This window comes from Danio rerio, chromosome 11 (assembly GCF_052040795.2).
Source record: "Danio rerio strain M-AB ecotype USA chromosome 11, GRCz13ab, whole genome shotgun sequence".
Lineage (NCBI taxonomy): Eukaryota > Metazoa > Chordata > Actinopteri > Cypriniformes > Danionidae > Danio > Danio rerio.
In genome coordinates this window covers 30,859,736-30,876,326 of record NC_141031.1, presented here as the reverse complement: position 1 = coordinate 30,876,326, position 16,591 = coordinate 30,859,736, and the positions used below count along the sequence as shown (strand labels likewise).

General features: G+C 37.4%; 1 protein-coding gene across 2 annotated transcripts in view; it reads right to left on the bottom strand.

The window, feature by feature from the left end:
• ephb2b (eph receptor B2b) overlaps positions 1-16,591 on the bottom strand; it is a gene marked incomplete at its 5' end in the record, with an annotated part of 240,027 nt that overhangs the window by 153,227 nt on the left and 70,209 nt on the right.

Below are 16,591 nucleotides of genomic sequence, written 5' to 3'. Positions count from 1 at the left end.
GCAAGTGTCTGCATCTCAAATGACCAATGACCATTATGTTTTTATAAATATACGTGACAACATGGACACCCATGCACATACAAAATAAAAACATATTTCTTAATAACTTGTATTATATATTACACTGTAAAAACAAATGTTTGATCAACTAGTCCTGACAGCAATTGTTTTTAGTTCATTGTAACTTATTAACTAAGTTATACATGTTCTAACTAAATTTTGTAAGTTACGCAAGCAGTATTAAGTCAGTTTAAGGCAAGACAATTTCATGGACTCTTAAGGTTAATTTGATTCAGCTTTTTTAGTGTAGTGAGATGTCACTAACATGTCATTAAAATGTTAAAATGGTCCAGCTAATTCACAATAGAATGCATTTTATTGTTAAATAATTATATAATAAAAGCTGTGAAATAAAATAAAACAAGAAATTTAATACAATAAAAAAAAACAAGCGCCAAAAAAAAAGAAATTTTTGCCTTTAGTTTTTTAAAACTCAATGTGTTAAGCTCCACCTGAGAGGCAAATCTAGTAGAAAAGACTATTGTTCTATATTGTGGCACATTCCCGTATCCACAGAGTATCAGACAATACCACACAAGTAGAGAAGCATTCTATGCCTTTCTAAAGGACACAGGGGTATGGCTCTGCAGCCTTTTAAAGACGTAGTCATTCCTTAAGAAAGTCCTCAATGCCAACATTCATTGAATGAGACAGAGACAGGAAGCAAGCTAGAAAAGAAGAATGTCTATTTGTGTGTGTGCGAGAGCACTGGAGCACAAAAATCACTCTTCTGCTATGTGTCTCTTTAGTTTTCAGCAGTCTCTAAATAATAACACAATCAACAGGTGCCTTGAAAACACAGGGAGAAGAGCCTGTTTTTTTTATCTCCCTGCTTACGCAAACACGTGTATGCACGCATGCAAACAAAATGCCACAGCACCAGCTCCTTGTACGACTCGAAACAAAGCTGACGAGTGATTTATGCCACTCCACTGACTATAATGAAGCTCAGAAGAACAAAAAAAGGAAGAAAATAGGCACTGAGCAGAAAGCGGCCAGTATGACTGAGTGATTCAGCACACACATATCACGCCCAGGTGCACACAGTCAGCTGGACGGACGGAGAGAGAGAGAGAGAGAAAAGCAAGAAGAGATAGGGACAGAGGGTTTAATTCACTGGCTTGGCTGGGCAGTGGCCTGGGAAAAGATGGGGGGGGATTGGCATGCAAATCAGGTTTGCATGTGGACGCGCAGAGCTGAGCGAGACTTTTAGGAGAACCGGCGTTCATCTCCCATTAATATCACACGCTGTTAATGAGGAGCTGGGGGAGAGTGGTGGAACAGGTGTCGGAGCGGCTACAGAATGGGAATAAAGAGGGCAAAAGCAGTGATCCGCGAGGAATGCCTATGTGTGCTGGGACTCGTGGGGTGAGGGGGGCAAATGCACCCAATCGGGGGGATAAGCAGGCCCACAGGAAGTTTCAATCTGCATACACTCAAAAAATTATATTTTTGCTGCTTTTTCAAACTACTTTTTTGAAATGAGCTGAAAACAACACACTTTTTTTGGAGACAATTGTTTTATGTTCAATCCACCTAAATTTGCTAAACAATTACATTAACTTATTTGATTTGTGTTGGGACAACATGAACAGGAACATTGTGTGAGCATTTTTTACATTTTACTATGCACAGTTCCACACCAGTCATTCATTTTGTCCTATTGCAAATCGATTAAGTTAACTTAAAACATTTAAGTGAATTGAACATTAAACAATTAAGTTGTCCCAAAGTGTAAGTCAGTTTGATAAAGTAGTTTGTACAAGCAGCAAAGACTTTTTTCCAAAATTGCCTCAATAGCTACTGCATTTGAATTTAAATCTTAAATATAGTATGACTCGGCCGTTAGAAAAGTACGTTCTATACAGTATGAATGTGAGTTCTATGAATGATCACGTGACCTATCCCCGTCAGTTGCGCTGCTTCACTCCCATTCATGAATTGTCTTGTGGTGCATGATGGGATAGCGTAGCTTGCATCAGATGCGGACTTCAGAATCTCGCAGAAAGTAGCAAGTCATTCGGTATACTTCCAGCTTATCGGTTTTTGAATTCTATGAATTCAGACATTGCTACGGTAAAAACAACAACAACAGTAATATAAAAAAATATTTTAAAATGTGAATTTGTACAATTGTAAGGCTTACTAATACTTAAATACACCACAGTTTACTGTAGTGAACACTAAAGTTATTGAAGAGTGGGTAACATTATATTTTACTTTATTAAATATATATATATATATATATATATATATATATATATATATATATATATATATATATATATATATATATTTTTTTTTTTTTTTTTTTTTTTTTTTCTCCAAGACTGGGAGATGACCAGCTAAAACTAGCTTGACCAGCCTAGCCAAGGTGGGAGCCCAGCCAAAACCAGCTATGTCCTGCTCAAACCAGGATGGTCAAGCTGGTTTTAGCTGGTCATTCTCCAGCCAGACCATCAAAGACCAGGCTGGAAAAGATTAGAAACCAGCCTGGAAATGGCTGGTTTGATCCTCGTTTCTGTGTGGAGTTTGCATGTTCTCCCTGCGTTCGCGTGGGTTTCCTCCGGGTGCTCCAGTTTCCCCCACAGTCCAAAGACATGCGGTACAGGTGAATTGGGTAAGCTAAATTGTGTATATTTTACAGCTTTATTTTGGAAGTCTTCAGTTAAATAGTTGACCGGTTTCTCAAAGATGAACATGAAACCATCTTTAGGATAAAAGCTGACAGAGAGGAAGCTCTATTTTCACAGCACTCCTATTTACTTTTCTTTCCTGAAGAGTTAATGTGAAAAACGGAGTGAATGACTACAATAAAGCATTATACAACATCCTTGTGCGGGCAGGGAGGAAACATGGCCATATGAAGTTCATGTCCACATTAAAGGCGCAATGAAAGAGGAAAATGTTTATTCAATTTTAGAAAATCTCCATCAAGGTCTTCTGTGTTGTTTTACTGCGTTTACAATCAAACGCTTGACGATTTACAGTCTCCACTGTGCTGCTAACTAGACCACAGTCCATAAAGTGCGCTGTAAATCCAAAATAACAATACAAAACTGCTACATAAAACTTGAAATGGGACTGCCAGGCTTAGACACACTAATTTGATATCCCCTATAACAAGCATCCTTGGTCCATCGCCCAGTCCCTCACATTCCTTTCGTGACAGGGTGCACACGGTTGGAATGCAAGATGAGGATTTTGGTGCCAACTTCAGGACAAGATACTTAAAGAGACAGGATAACAAGTTGAGAATTTGAACCATAAAGAAACTGACAGTGGTGAGACTCTCCAGGGGTCGCAGAAGAAGCCACGAATTCCTGCCTCGGCTGAACACTGCCTAATGATTGACCACCTGAATCAATAAGTAACTATTGAAAAAGGCAAGAAACTGCAGTACTCAAAACAAACAATCAGGCATCTTTCTTGGAGTGTGATATAGTTATGGCCATCGCCACATTTGATGGTATATTTACCAGTTATTCACTTGTGAAAAGCTTTTAAAGAGTGTTAAGGAGCCAGAAAACACCAGGAATTCCTCCGTCACACACAAAAACTAAAAACACAGGTATGACTTGAACATGCTTGAACATTCTGTCCTTTTATTGTTGCATCTTGCAGAAAAACACATCCTGTTTATTTACTATAAAAGAAGAATATGACAAAAAGTCATAAGAACAAAATTTTTTTTTTTAATTATTTGATTTAGTTTAACGTTATAATTAAGGGTAGTTTGGTTGATGTAAGTTATGATGACTAAAAAAGTTCATTCGTTTCAACTAAAGCAACAACTAAAGCAGTTTCAAACGAACTGCACCAGGGTTTGTTTGAAAGAGGACAAAGAGCTGCCTTTTTAGTGCCCTCAATCTACTTATTAGAATGAACCTGCCTTAATGAGTAATCGAACCAGTGTTTGTTTAAACTAAACCAAACCTGCCAAATGTGACTCCTCTAGGCAGTCAGCAGGTGCTTTAAGCACAAAACCCCAGAGAACAGTGCACGTCAGACAGTTTATCAAAAATGTACCGCTGGGTCGCATCTCACTACAGTTGTTAAATGTGATATTTAATTAATCTTGTCTCTATCTAATGACTCTTCAGACTCTTCAGGTAACATGTCACAGTGTCAGTACACTGGTTTAATCTTTCGCTTTCACGCTTGTACTTAGTAATTTTAACGAAAACCACAGATACTGTTGGTGGGTTCCTGTTGGTTGAGCACCTTTTTTACCAACCACGTTTGTTGACGCCTTTATAACGACAGTTTTCCGAGTCCCACGGAAAAAGTGATTGACAGGTGGTAATTTGTGTGTAACTTACCTTTATTTATATATGATTTGGTTATGGGTAAAACTAAGACCATGCAGGTCAGGTAGTTAAAATGGTAGGCTACAAATAGTTAATTTTATAGGAATTAATTATTAAATGATGAGTTCACTGCTGCCTACGATGATGATGCCATCGTCCATCACGATGTTTCACATTATATATCGTTTGATGCCACATTGGTTGTCATCCCCCAACCCTAGTATAAGAAATTAAACATTTTATGTATACAGCTGAAGTCAGAGTTATTAAACCCCCTGAATTGTTAGCCTCCTCTTCATGTTTTCCCCAATTTCTGTTTAATGGAGAGAAGATTTTTTCAACATATTTCTAATCATAATAGTTTTAATAACTCATTTCTAATTACTGATTTATTTGATATTTGTCATAATGACAATACATAATAAATAATACTAACTAGATATTTTTCAAGACATTTCTATACAGCTTAAAGTGACATATAAAGACTCAAATAGGTTATTTAGGTTACCTAGGCAGGTTAGGGTAATTAGGCAAGTTATTGTATAACGATGGTTTGTTCTGTAGACTATAAGAAAACAAAATAGCTTAAAATGGCTAATAATTTGGATCTTGAAATAGCTTATAAAAATTAAAAAAACAGTTTTATTCTAGCCGAAATAAAACAAATAAGACTTTCTCCAGAAGAAAAATATTATCAGACATACTGTTAAAATTTCCTTGCTCTGTTAAACATCATTTGGGAAATATAAAAAAAATTAATAAATAAAAATCAAAGGGGGGGGGGCTAATAATTCTGACTACAACTATATATGTTTTCTCCGTTTCTGCTACCTTATGGAGTTTGGCTTCTTTGGAGTTATAAAGACAAAGACAATTTATATAAATAAAAAATCATTGCAACATTGATTTGATGAACTTGAACTTGTCGAATATCACAAACTTATTATACAATGAATGAACTTAAGCAACAATGAAGTGAATTCAGCTAAATAATGACACTGGCTTGCTACAGCTAATGTGGATCTTCCTCATTTTCAAGGACTGCATCTCTGATTCTGCAGCTTCACCTTTTTAAATCGTCAAGCTGCTTTTAATTTTCAGTATCTACTGCTGAAAAAAATGTATAAATATAAATGCAATTACCAAATAAATTGTAGTCTAATCAGAATATGGCTTTGGCTTGTGTTAATTATTTGATTAATACTGTGTATGTGCCTGCATGTAGGAAAATAAATAAACAAGTGAAGGATATGATGAAACACGCAGCGGCTCCTGTATGACATATGTGGCTAGACGCTGTCACCATTCAGACAGAAAAACTGCTGTCCTGTTTATTTTCATGCTGTGTGTTCTTGTTATGATGATACAATGCAATAAACTCTAGTGTAAATCTTGACCCTGGTGCATGTATTTATAAAAAAAAAACCTAGATGTCCCAGTGTTTCGAAAAAGAGCACAAACACCCAGAGAAACTGCATTCTTGCACGTCTTCATCAAAAATTAACCGACTACATCATTTTGGGTTCCTGGCAATCAAGCAACACCCCATCATAAAAGCTCAGTGAACTAGAAAATCAGCACAGGGTTAGTTAGGCCCATGTGAGAGGGACGGTTGGTTTGGTTTCATGGAGCATTTGCCATCACACCATGTGCTGGGCCCTTCTCCCTAGTGACCAAGAGAAGGTGTCTGTTCTGAATAACCACTGACAAGCCTAGGATTGAGATGAAGGCTCAGAGGTTAATTGAGTCTCTGTGCTGTGCCTTCCTCTGTGTAATTTACTGTGATTAATGCAGCAAGGTTACTGTCAGACTCATTTTTACAAATCGGCCAAAGTGCAGTAATTAAAAGGAGCTGCAAATGTGGCTCCACCAAAACATATTCTTTTAATGCTCTTGTCATTTGAAACAGACACTTTCTTAATAGTGTTCCTGTTCAACCACATAATGAAATGTGTATATTGAAATACTTCATAACTAATTACTAGTAGTTATACAGAGCGCTGTACAAAAATGATTCGTTATGCATTAACTAGAAATTTATATTCTGTTATTTATTACTCACCATCGTGTCATTCCAATACGTGAGACATGTCTTTAGAGCATAAATAAAGAAATGTTGAATGAAATCCGAAAGCTCCCTCATCCTCAATAGATAGCAATGTTCCAGAGAAGTTCAGAGTCCAGAAAGGGACCAAAAACATTAGAAAACACTTCCAAAGAGCTGTAAAAACAAATATGTTTGTCTGTATCTTTCGTATCAGATTAGGGTGCACATTTACTAAGCAAAATTACTATATACGCACAACATGTTACAGTTATTTTTCACAGTAAATTACATTAGTGTACAGGATTTACCTGTTAAATTTTATGTATTCAAAATGTTATTGTGAAATTACGGCAGGCATCATGACTGCAGCAAAATACTGTAAAAATGGCTATATCTTTTGCATGTTATATTCATTTATTCATTGCTTTTCTTTTCAGCTTAATTTAATAATCAGGGGTCGCCACAGTAGAATGAATTGCCAACTTATCCAGCATGTTTTACGCAGCGGATGCCCATCCAACCACAACCCAACACTGGGAAACACCCATACATGCTCTTTCACACAATACACTACAGCCAATTTAGATTACCCAATCACCTACTGTATACCCGCATGTCTTAGGACTGTGGGGGAAACCAAAGCATCCGGAGGAAACCCAGGCGAACACGGGGAGAACATGCAAACTCTACACAGAAATGCCAACTGTTACAAACTGCGCCACCGTGACGCCTGTTATAGCAATTCAAATACTATTCATATTTTAACAAAGAAATTAATACACATTAACTTTTATGCTAGTACAAGCATTTTATTGACATTTAGAAATGTTTCCAGAATTATTGTTATTATGAAGTACCGCACAGTAATTTTCTGTAAATGTTCATATAGTACCTTACTGTGAAAGTAATAGAACTATTAGCCAGTAATTTACTGTAAATTTAAGGTCAAATATTTTACAGTGCGGTAATAGTCAATATGATAATGGCAATTTGTTGTACTGCCTGTAAGAAACCCAGACATTGACCTAAAGGGTAATCAAGGGTGTTTTATTTATTTATTTTTTAGTTATTTTATTTTTTTAGCTCTTTTGGCACACAAAAGTGTTCTAGGAGGTTCATATGACTATATTGTAGTTGAACCAGTGAAGTCAAATGAAATGTTTTTACTGTGTTTTTGGTTTATTTTCTTTGGATTTTGAATGTATCAGGACGTTTTTGTCTATGGAAGATGAGATCAGATTTCATCCAAAGTATTTATTTATTTTTTTTTTTTTGTGGTCTCAAGGATTGGCTGACATAAATGACATTAGGGTGAGTAATTAATGACAGAATTATCTTTTTTAGGTGAACACTAATGTCCAAGCCATGTTAAAGCAACAGCATGTATGGATGTTTCCGAAGTTTGTGCAATACACTTGTAGTACAACACAAAAAATGTAAACACACAGTACTCTAAAAAGTCTAATCACAATTACTTTATTTGTATCAAAATGTATAATCAAGTAAATAAAACACAAGTAAATGTTGTTTTTATTCCTGTGGAGAGGGATGGTCATTTCACACACTTGCTGACATTGCTAGATGAATTTAGGGGAAAAACAAGACACACGCTACTCTTAAAATTCTGTAGTTTTTATCGACCTAAATCTGCAGCCTGATTGAGTTTAGCCTACTAGTACTGACTACTGAGTCATCCAGAATGGTAAATTAAGGTGGGAAACATCTAGGCAGAAGTCATGCAGTGCATTAAAACCTTGACATGCACAATTACCATCAATATTCTTGTTTATATTCCATTTACTGCGGTCCAAATCAGATAATCCAATCACCAATAACTTCCAAAAATGAACAAAGTAGTGTGAATGAGAATGAAATTGTGCTAAAAAAAAAAAAAAGAAAAGAAAAATAAACAAGCAAGCAAAACAGAAATAGCCATTTATGTTATAATAGACCTTTATAATTTACAGCTCACAAAAAGACAAATGGCTTGCTATAAGATGCGCAAAATACAATAGTCCAGCCTTGAGTAAATTTTTTTATGTTTACAATGATTTAAGACAAAAATAATATGATTTCAAAGAAAACTATGTGAGTGATGCTCTGTGTAATGCCATAACTTTGAACCTCCAATCGTTGACCCCCTTCAATCCGTGTATGGATTTGGCGGTTAACATTGACATTGGCTCGAGATAGATCTTAAAGGGAGCGTTTATGGAATTACGGCTGACAGTTCACCAAAAATTTCCAATCTGGATTATCAATAACCAAAAGGAACTGCATGGTTGTGCATAGAACTGGATCTCATTGGCCAATTGCAAACATAAATGGAAAAAAAATAACAAAAAGAAAATGATTAGCAAAGGAAATTGTGAATTACATGTTGCAAGGCAAACTCAATCCATCAATCTACCCATGTGGGCATAATGTTACAGGGCAATCATGTTCAGAACAAACAAAATACTGTAGGTAACATGCTGTGATACTTCATGTTGCCATCAAAAACAGACATTTTGGAAATGTTGTTCAGGTGAAAATATGGGCCTATAAAAAGAATCTTTGGATGCTAACTTTGATAGTTTTTGTACTGTAATTTGAGTCACATGCACTTGCTGCATTTGGATGTGCGTGCTTAACATGATGTGCCAACCCCAGCTACAATAAACCACACCAGTAAAGCAGGTTTCAAAGGAAAAAACTGAGAATAGCATGATTTGTCAGGTACAATCTTTGAGTAGGGAGGCAGAAAGAAGCTGGGGTGTGAAAATATTTCTCAGATCTGTGAAGGTAAAAGCAAACAGTATGAGACAGTAAATACTGACGGTTTAAGAGGTAATGACGGCTGTATCTTTTCTGCTGGAGGGCCGGCTAAACCTCAGCGTAACCTGAATGAGACTGCAGTCAGTGAAACTTTCCACTGCAACTTTCTCTGGCAGCTCAAACTTTACTTCAATGAAAATCTCTAAAGGCACACAGATCATAGCAGACTCATCAAAAAAAAAAAAAAAAAAAAAAGCTTCCTGCCTAACAATGCGATTTCCAGAGCGAAAATGTTTCATGTTTTACGTTAGTCTTCTCCTGTCCGCGTCTTGTCAATGGTTCTCTTAGCAGCCTCTCTGTGCTGTCAGAAATAACAGAAGAGATACAAGACAAGAATAAAAAAATCAAATGTGATCAGAGTTGTTTTTCTTTATTTTGTTTCTTTCTCAAAAGGCACCTGTTTAGGTTTTCAGAGCTAAAGTACCTGTGCAAATTCAATTTTGTGTCTGCCAAGCCCATATACTCCTATCATTATCTCTCCCCAATGAATACAAAGAGAGGAATGACAAATGTGTCTCATGGCTGAATAAGTTATGCGTTCTGCAGCTGACTTTAATTTAAAAGTCGAGGCGACAAAATGGAAAAAATTCTGTCCGGCGACCAGCTCTGTGTGTGTGTCTGTATTCTTTTCTGATACGGATGGCCATATTCCCTTGGCAACAAAATCACTGGGCTTATCGCCGGTGAGTGTGTGCGTGCATCAATTTTCCAGTGTTTTCCCTTCACAGGGGTGTGTGCCTGCATAAGATGTGAGCATTTGCAAGCTCGCTCATTATAAGCTTGTGTGCAAATCTGCATTCGCTCCAAACCTTTGTATTTAATATATTTATTGTGTTATTGCATACTTCTGTAGTACAACACAACTGACTCCTCCTGTCTTTTTCCTCTTTGGTACAGTAAGAGGATCTTGGCAGCGTTTAACGCAGAAGGTCTTTGCTACAGAAATGGAAACCAGAGAAAACAAACAGGAATCCGCTCCGATTTCCTTCATTGTGACGCTGACCTCATTTCTCTCACTTTGACAAACTAAGAGGCTACAGACGAAAGGACGGACTACTAAAACGGAATTTCTGGCCAGACGTGCGAAAGTTTCTCTTCTGAGCAAAATGACGAGTAACATGAGATGCTCGTTCTCACACCAGATTAACTTTAAATCTTTGTAACTTGATGTGAGCGCTTCAGGCGGCATTTATCATTAACACCTGTTAACCAGATTAGCTATTCAGAGTGGGGCGGGATTGTTTAACAAGGCTATAGTTGCATGTCATCAACTTCCAATTAATCATTCACTTGTGACAAGTGTGACTTAAAAGTTTACTCTAATCAAATGCTGTGCCAATCGTACAGTGAAATCTGATCTCTGCCATTTAAGGCAAGCTCACCTCACCTGCCACATGTTCTACAGTTTAAAACGTTGAAATGCTTTGCTTACAGTTGGCAGAGGCATTCTCATAGTCAAATAATAATTCATATTAAAAGTGGTTGTTTTTTTGTTGTTGTTTGCTAATGTTTGAGATGACAACCATCACACTCATATATCTAAAAATGTAATTTGTTGAATGAATGCAGAGGACTTATGATTTTTGAAAAAAGTCTTGTAATCAATCCCAGTTGTAAGAGCCACAAGTAATAACTTGACTTCTAGTTGTGTCAGAAGGTGAATGAATCATCTGTTGAACTGCATCCTAATAATCACAAACAAATACTGCATAAGACCTTTTGGAACCTCATGGACTCAAGATTCTCTTAGAAATCAGTTAAGTTTGGTGAAGGAATGGTTTGGGGTTACATTTAGTATGGGGGGCGTGCGAGAGATCTGCAGTGTGGAACAGCCTGAGGTATCAAGACATTTATGCTGCCCATTACATTACAAACTACAGGAGAGGGCGAATTTTTCAGCAGGATAGTAGTGCTTCTTCTCATACTTCAGCCTTCACATCAAACTTCCTGAAGCCAAAGAAGGTCAAGATGCTCAAGGATTGGCCAGCTCAGTCACCAGATATAAACATTATTGAGCATGTCTGGGGTAAGATGAAGTAGAAGGCATTGAAGATGAATCCAAAGAATCCTCATGAACTCTATTAAGTTATGTGAGTCAGTGCAGAGATGTATGGATACAGTTGTCTAAGCTCATGGGAGTCATACACAATAGTAACTGTTTTTCCACTGCACCATGACTTTATATTCAGTACTGTACCTCATTTCATTTAAGTGACATGACTTCTGTCTAAGCAGAGTCAGACCTAATTAAATAATTAAAAATCAAGACATGATCATATTTTATTTTGGTAAAATAAGCGTAATCTAGAGGCCTTTGCCTTCCATATAAGCCACTCATGGACATGGATCTAATGTAACTGTAACGTTTTGATTATTTATTTATATGCATTTGATTATTATTTCACTAAGCTCTTTGAATGAATATTACAGCTTGTTTTGTTTCCAACTGCACTAAACCGAAAAAATGATAAACCACCCACAAAATCATAACTACCATACAGAACACCTTAGTACGCCAATAGTAATGCTCTAGTAGCCGCCCAGAATAATTTAGAAACCTTAAAACACCCTAGAAAACATTTAGAGTGCATTCAATCTAATTTAAACCAATTTAATCACCCTAGAATTCTGAACACTCTAGCAACTGCAAAGTATACACAAAAATCATTAAGCACAACTTAGAAACTCCAGAGAAGCATCCTGGCAACCATCCTCAAATTGTGCTGATGACTTTTACATGGGAAAGCACCACTAATATGTTTTTAAAGATTGTGAAAAGATGACATTTACAGTGAACTCATTTACATAGCAAATGAACGAAAGGGAGGGTATCAATGTCTGCAGTCCTGCCAAAGCTCTGGGCTCAGTGCTGAAGACTAGAGTAAGCAGCCAACCGCACTGTGCTCGGCTCTTGAGGGAGAAGGATGAAGGAAACGGAGAGTTGTTATTCCTAATTAATTATGATGAATTTGCTGCTAGATTACGCCGGATAATGCCCATGTCATTACGACATTACTGCCGTTTGAGGTTTGAGATACAGATGCTTTGGCGTTTGGCTTGCGCGTGTATTTGGTGGGGAGGTGTGTATGTGTGCGTGAGTGTGAATGGCTTGTTTTGGCCCTAGGGACTGTGAGGGAAGGGGGAAACGGGGGTTAATTAAACAATCAGATGTAAATACATGGGCAGGTGGTCTACTGTGAAACGGAACATGTAAATCCAATCAAATACAATAACGGCTCCTTAATCCATAGCCTGGCATGCGCCGTCAAAGCACAGACGCACTTCAGCCTGTTTTCCTTTCTCATTTGCCCTGATGCGCTCCACTTAATTCACGGCTGGCCAAAAAGCCTATCTGGTTTCAAAAGCACTAAGCTACCTGCGAGTGGGCCATCTTGCAGTGTGCGCACACAAAAGAGGCAGTTCAATTTTTTTGTAGAGCGTAGGGTCCCTGATGCATTTTCCGAGTGACTAAAACCCTGGGTTGGTGTTCCATTATTAGGGGTTCAATTGTTTGCCCTTTAACGCTCTGCGATGCAGAACCGCGCTCTGAGCCATTCGCTCCCGATGAAATGCGGCGCATGGCACACATTCCAACCCTGTCCCCGGCACTCCAAAAAGTGGACAAATGTTTGCTGTGTGACGAGCCGGCTAAGCCTGTAGAGAATGACACCTCTTTCTTCAGTAACTCACTCCCTCTCTCGCCTGCTTTCTCCATCAAACTCGCTCTCTATCCGTCTGGACAAAAGCTATGAAAATGCAAAATGCTTGACCATTCCACTAGCGTTCTTCCTCTGTTCAGACTTGCCCCTTTTGTCCGATTAATACCTTCATGTCTTTCAGAATGTCCCCTTCCCCCTTTGCCCACTTTTGCCTGAGCTCTAGCCCCCCCACCCCTAGTCGAGCCATGCTCCTCATTATACTGCCCGCTTCCACTCTAGTTCCCAAGATTAGGCAAATGAGCTGCTCAACACACTCTATAGACTCCCCTCAAATTGCTAACTCTTTTCAAAAAGTCTAAACAACTAAAAATGGGAAGGACTGAATAATAACTACTCTCCTGTTTGTCCACCCGAGTCACAAAATGCAAGATTCTCTTTCCGCCTGATGCAGAAACCGTTAAACCTACCACAATGATGGCTGTTGCAGCAGCCGTAAATAATGACAACAACTTTACATTTATTTCAAATCCTCAATGTGAAGCTTTCCACATGAAACACTTATTACAGGTTCTGCAATCTTCTACTAAAGTCTGCTTTAGTACAGGACATTAGCATGTATTGAAACTCTTGTAATTCTGCACAGTGCAGAATGAGTCATCAATAATTTAGGATCTGTTCACAGACTGTTTCTCTTAGATTGGTCTGGTCCTAATTCACACTTTCACATATCACTTTTCTGATAATGACGTGTAAATGACTCTCACACATAAATAAAAATATTCTGCAAGGAGATGCATTTGTGACACCGGTATTGGAATATAACGAGCAACAGTTGTGAATTTGAAGAGAAACTATGAGCATAAGCATTTTATTCATAATTACACCTTGTTAATACATGTCCTATCTGTACATTTACTAACGTGTCTTTAGTCTGTGCTGCATTCATATTTCAGTCAAAACACAACAGTGTTGGGTATGCTATTTGAAAAATGTAGCGAGCTAAGCTATTAGCTCTACTTAAAATGTAGCTTAACTACACTAAAAGCTACCCTCTGGGAAATGTAGCAAGCTAAGCTAAAATCTACTCTGCAAAAGCAGCTTAGCTAAATCTAAGCTATTTTTTGCAATTTTCATTTTTAAAATCGAAGCAACTTAAATCGAAGACAATCATATCTTAGTAATCAATAAAACTGTCAACAAAACATGAGGAATAATTGTTCAGTTCAGTTACTATTGTACTAAACAAAAACAAATTATAGTATATAACAGCTAGAACAAAAAATCCAATAAAACCAGATGTTACACATTTAAAATACTATAGTGATTTATAGTAAAGGGAAAAATATTGGAATAAGCATTATATTGTATATATATTTACAACTCTTCATTAATGAATTACACTACATAATGTAGTATTCATTGGTAACTATCATGGCCTAATAGTAATTACCATAGTATACTTAAGTCTTTACTACAGTAAACTAATATATATATATATATATATATATATATATATATACACACACAATAAATTAATTTGAGTACTTCAGTATTGTGTAGTTCAAAAGCATTATAGTACTTACCATAAATTACTAAAGTATTTTTTAAACACAGCATCAAAATCAACGTTATTGCATTTTAACATGAACTTGTCAAGATATGGTCACGAGGAATCCTGCTTCAGAAATAACTCGTCTCCCTCAGTCATCTTTCCATCAGACAAATTTCTCGTGTTAGCCTAATTGGTTGGCGACATTATTGTCGAAATCGTCATTCTCGCCATCATATGGATTTACTTTCATAGACACCGGCCTCACAGCTCTGCGTATGTCAATGCCGTCACTTATTGATCGGCAATCGGTAAATGTAGCTTGTGTGGACGCTACTGAATTACTTAAAAATATAGCTTCGCTACTGAAAAGCTATTTGATTTAGAAAGTAGCAACGCTATCGCCACACTAATGAAAAATGTCTACTGCCCAACACTGGGAGTTGGTTTGGTGTGTACCAAGGTTTGAATGGGAGCATTTGCACTTACATGATGCTCTACTCACACCTGCAGTTCTCCACGATGAACGTCCAGCTTCTCCAGCCTCTGGCGCCTAGACTGGAGCTCCACACAGGAAGTTTGGCCAGAAATATAATGGTCGGGCCCAACAGAGCCTGCTTTCTCTCTAGGTTTTTTTTTTTCTTCACTTCATTAATTGGTAAATTTTTTTTTCCTCATCACTTTCACCATTGGCTTGCTCGGATCAGGACTTGTGAAGCTGCGCATCAATGGATTTGCTTTTCAGTGTTTGGACTTTCAGCAGTGAAATTAAAATCCCACTGAACTAAGCTAAACTGAACTTCAACTCTGAAAACTGGACTTTACTAGAACTTCTATAGTAAGCTGCTATGACACAATCTACATTGTAAAAGCGCTATAGAAAAATCACATGAATTGAATTGAATTGTTTAAGTAAAAAGCACTAGCAGAGCCATCACACAAGAGTTTGCTTTACTCCAACCAACTGAAGACCCCATTAGGCACACAAGCATGTAGATCACCTAAAACACAAAGACTAAAAGCCCAACAGCAAACTCTAAATAGGTTTTCACAGGGTCTTTTTCTGAGACTCCAGGCGTTTGTCCTACTTTTATATTGTTGTGTTATGCAACAACATCAGTGTTTATTCTGTGAGAATGACGGAGAAAAAACATTCAGTGATGTGCTTTGATTCGCTCCATACAGTGCAACATAAACAAAACCCATGTTCCAGCGCATCAGATCTGTAAGATGTCACAAGTATGACAGCTTTAAAAAAATCCTCTTCAAACCTTGTCCAACTAACAGGCATCTCTTTTCTCCCCCTCTCTCTGTTTCTTAGTTCTAGATTGGTTTGCAACTGACAAGGTCGTAGGTCAGTAAGAAGCAGCGTGTGTGCATGTCTGTGTCATGGTGCCTCAGGCTGCGATCAGGACTGCAGCGAGCGGAGGGATGAACGCTGCGCAGAAGGCGGAAAAACCTTGACACGCGAGCACAGAAGATCTGGAGCCTTTCACTGTAATGAACACAATCTGTTGATGGCACAGTGGGCTTGCAGGCAATATCACTAGCCCTTGGTGTAGTGATTACTGATTATATAACAATTAAGGGTTTACAGCAAAAAAATGACTTCTGTCAGAATTTACTCACTCAAATTATTTTTAAACCTTTTTTTGCAAAACTAAAATTGGAGAAGCTTTAATGAGTGTTGCTACTCTACTCCATTAAATCAAAAGCTTACAGTGACTTCATAATTATTACAATTTTAAGATTCCAAACTGTAAAAAGCATTCATGTCTTACAACTTGTAAACTGGTAATTTTCTGAGATTTACGACCTGATTTACGATGCACCTGACCATAGCAGCTATATTTAGGCACTCTGAATAGAATGTTGCGTACTGTCATTGTGAAATTACATAGCGTGAATTCAGCAGTCTTCTACTGAGAAACTGAATAGAGCTAAAGTTATTATTTGCACTTTTAGCCTGATTCAAATCTTCTTAAAAATGATGTGAAGGATGTGTCAGATTTAAGGCCAAGAAAGAGGAACACCTATGTGATCTGTCACATGACTAATTGGAACATAGCAATCTAAAAATGAACAAATTGAGAGTTACGATTGTTTTATTCAATAATTACCTACATTTCTTTTGTTCCTACGCATGAAT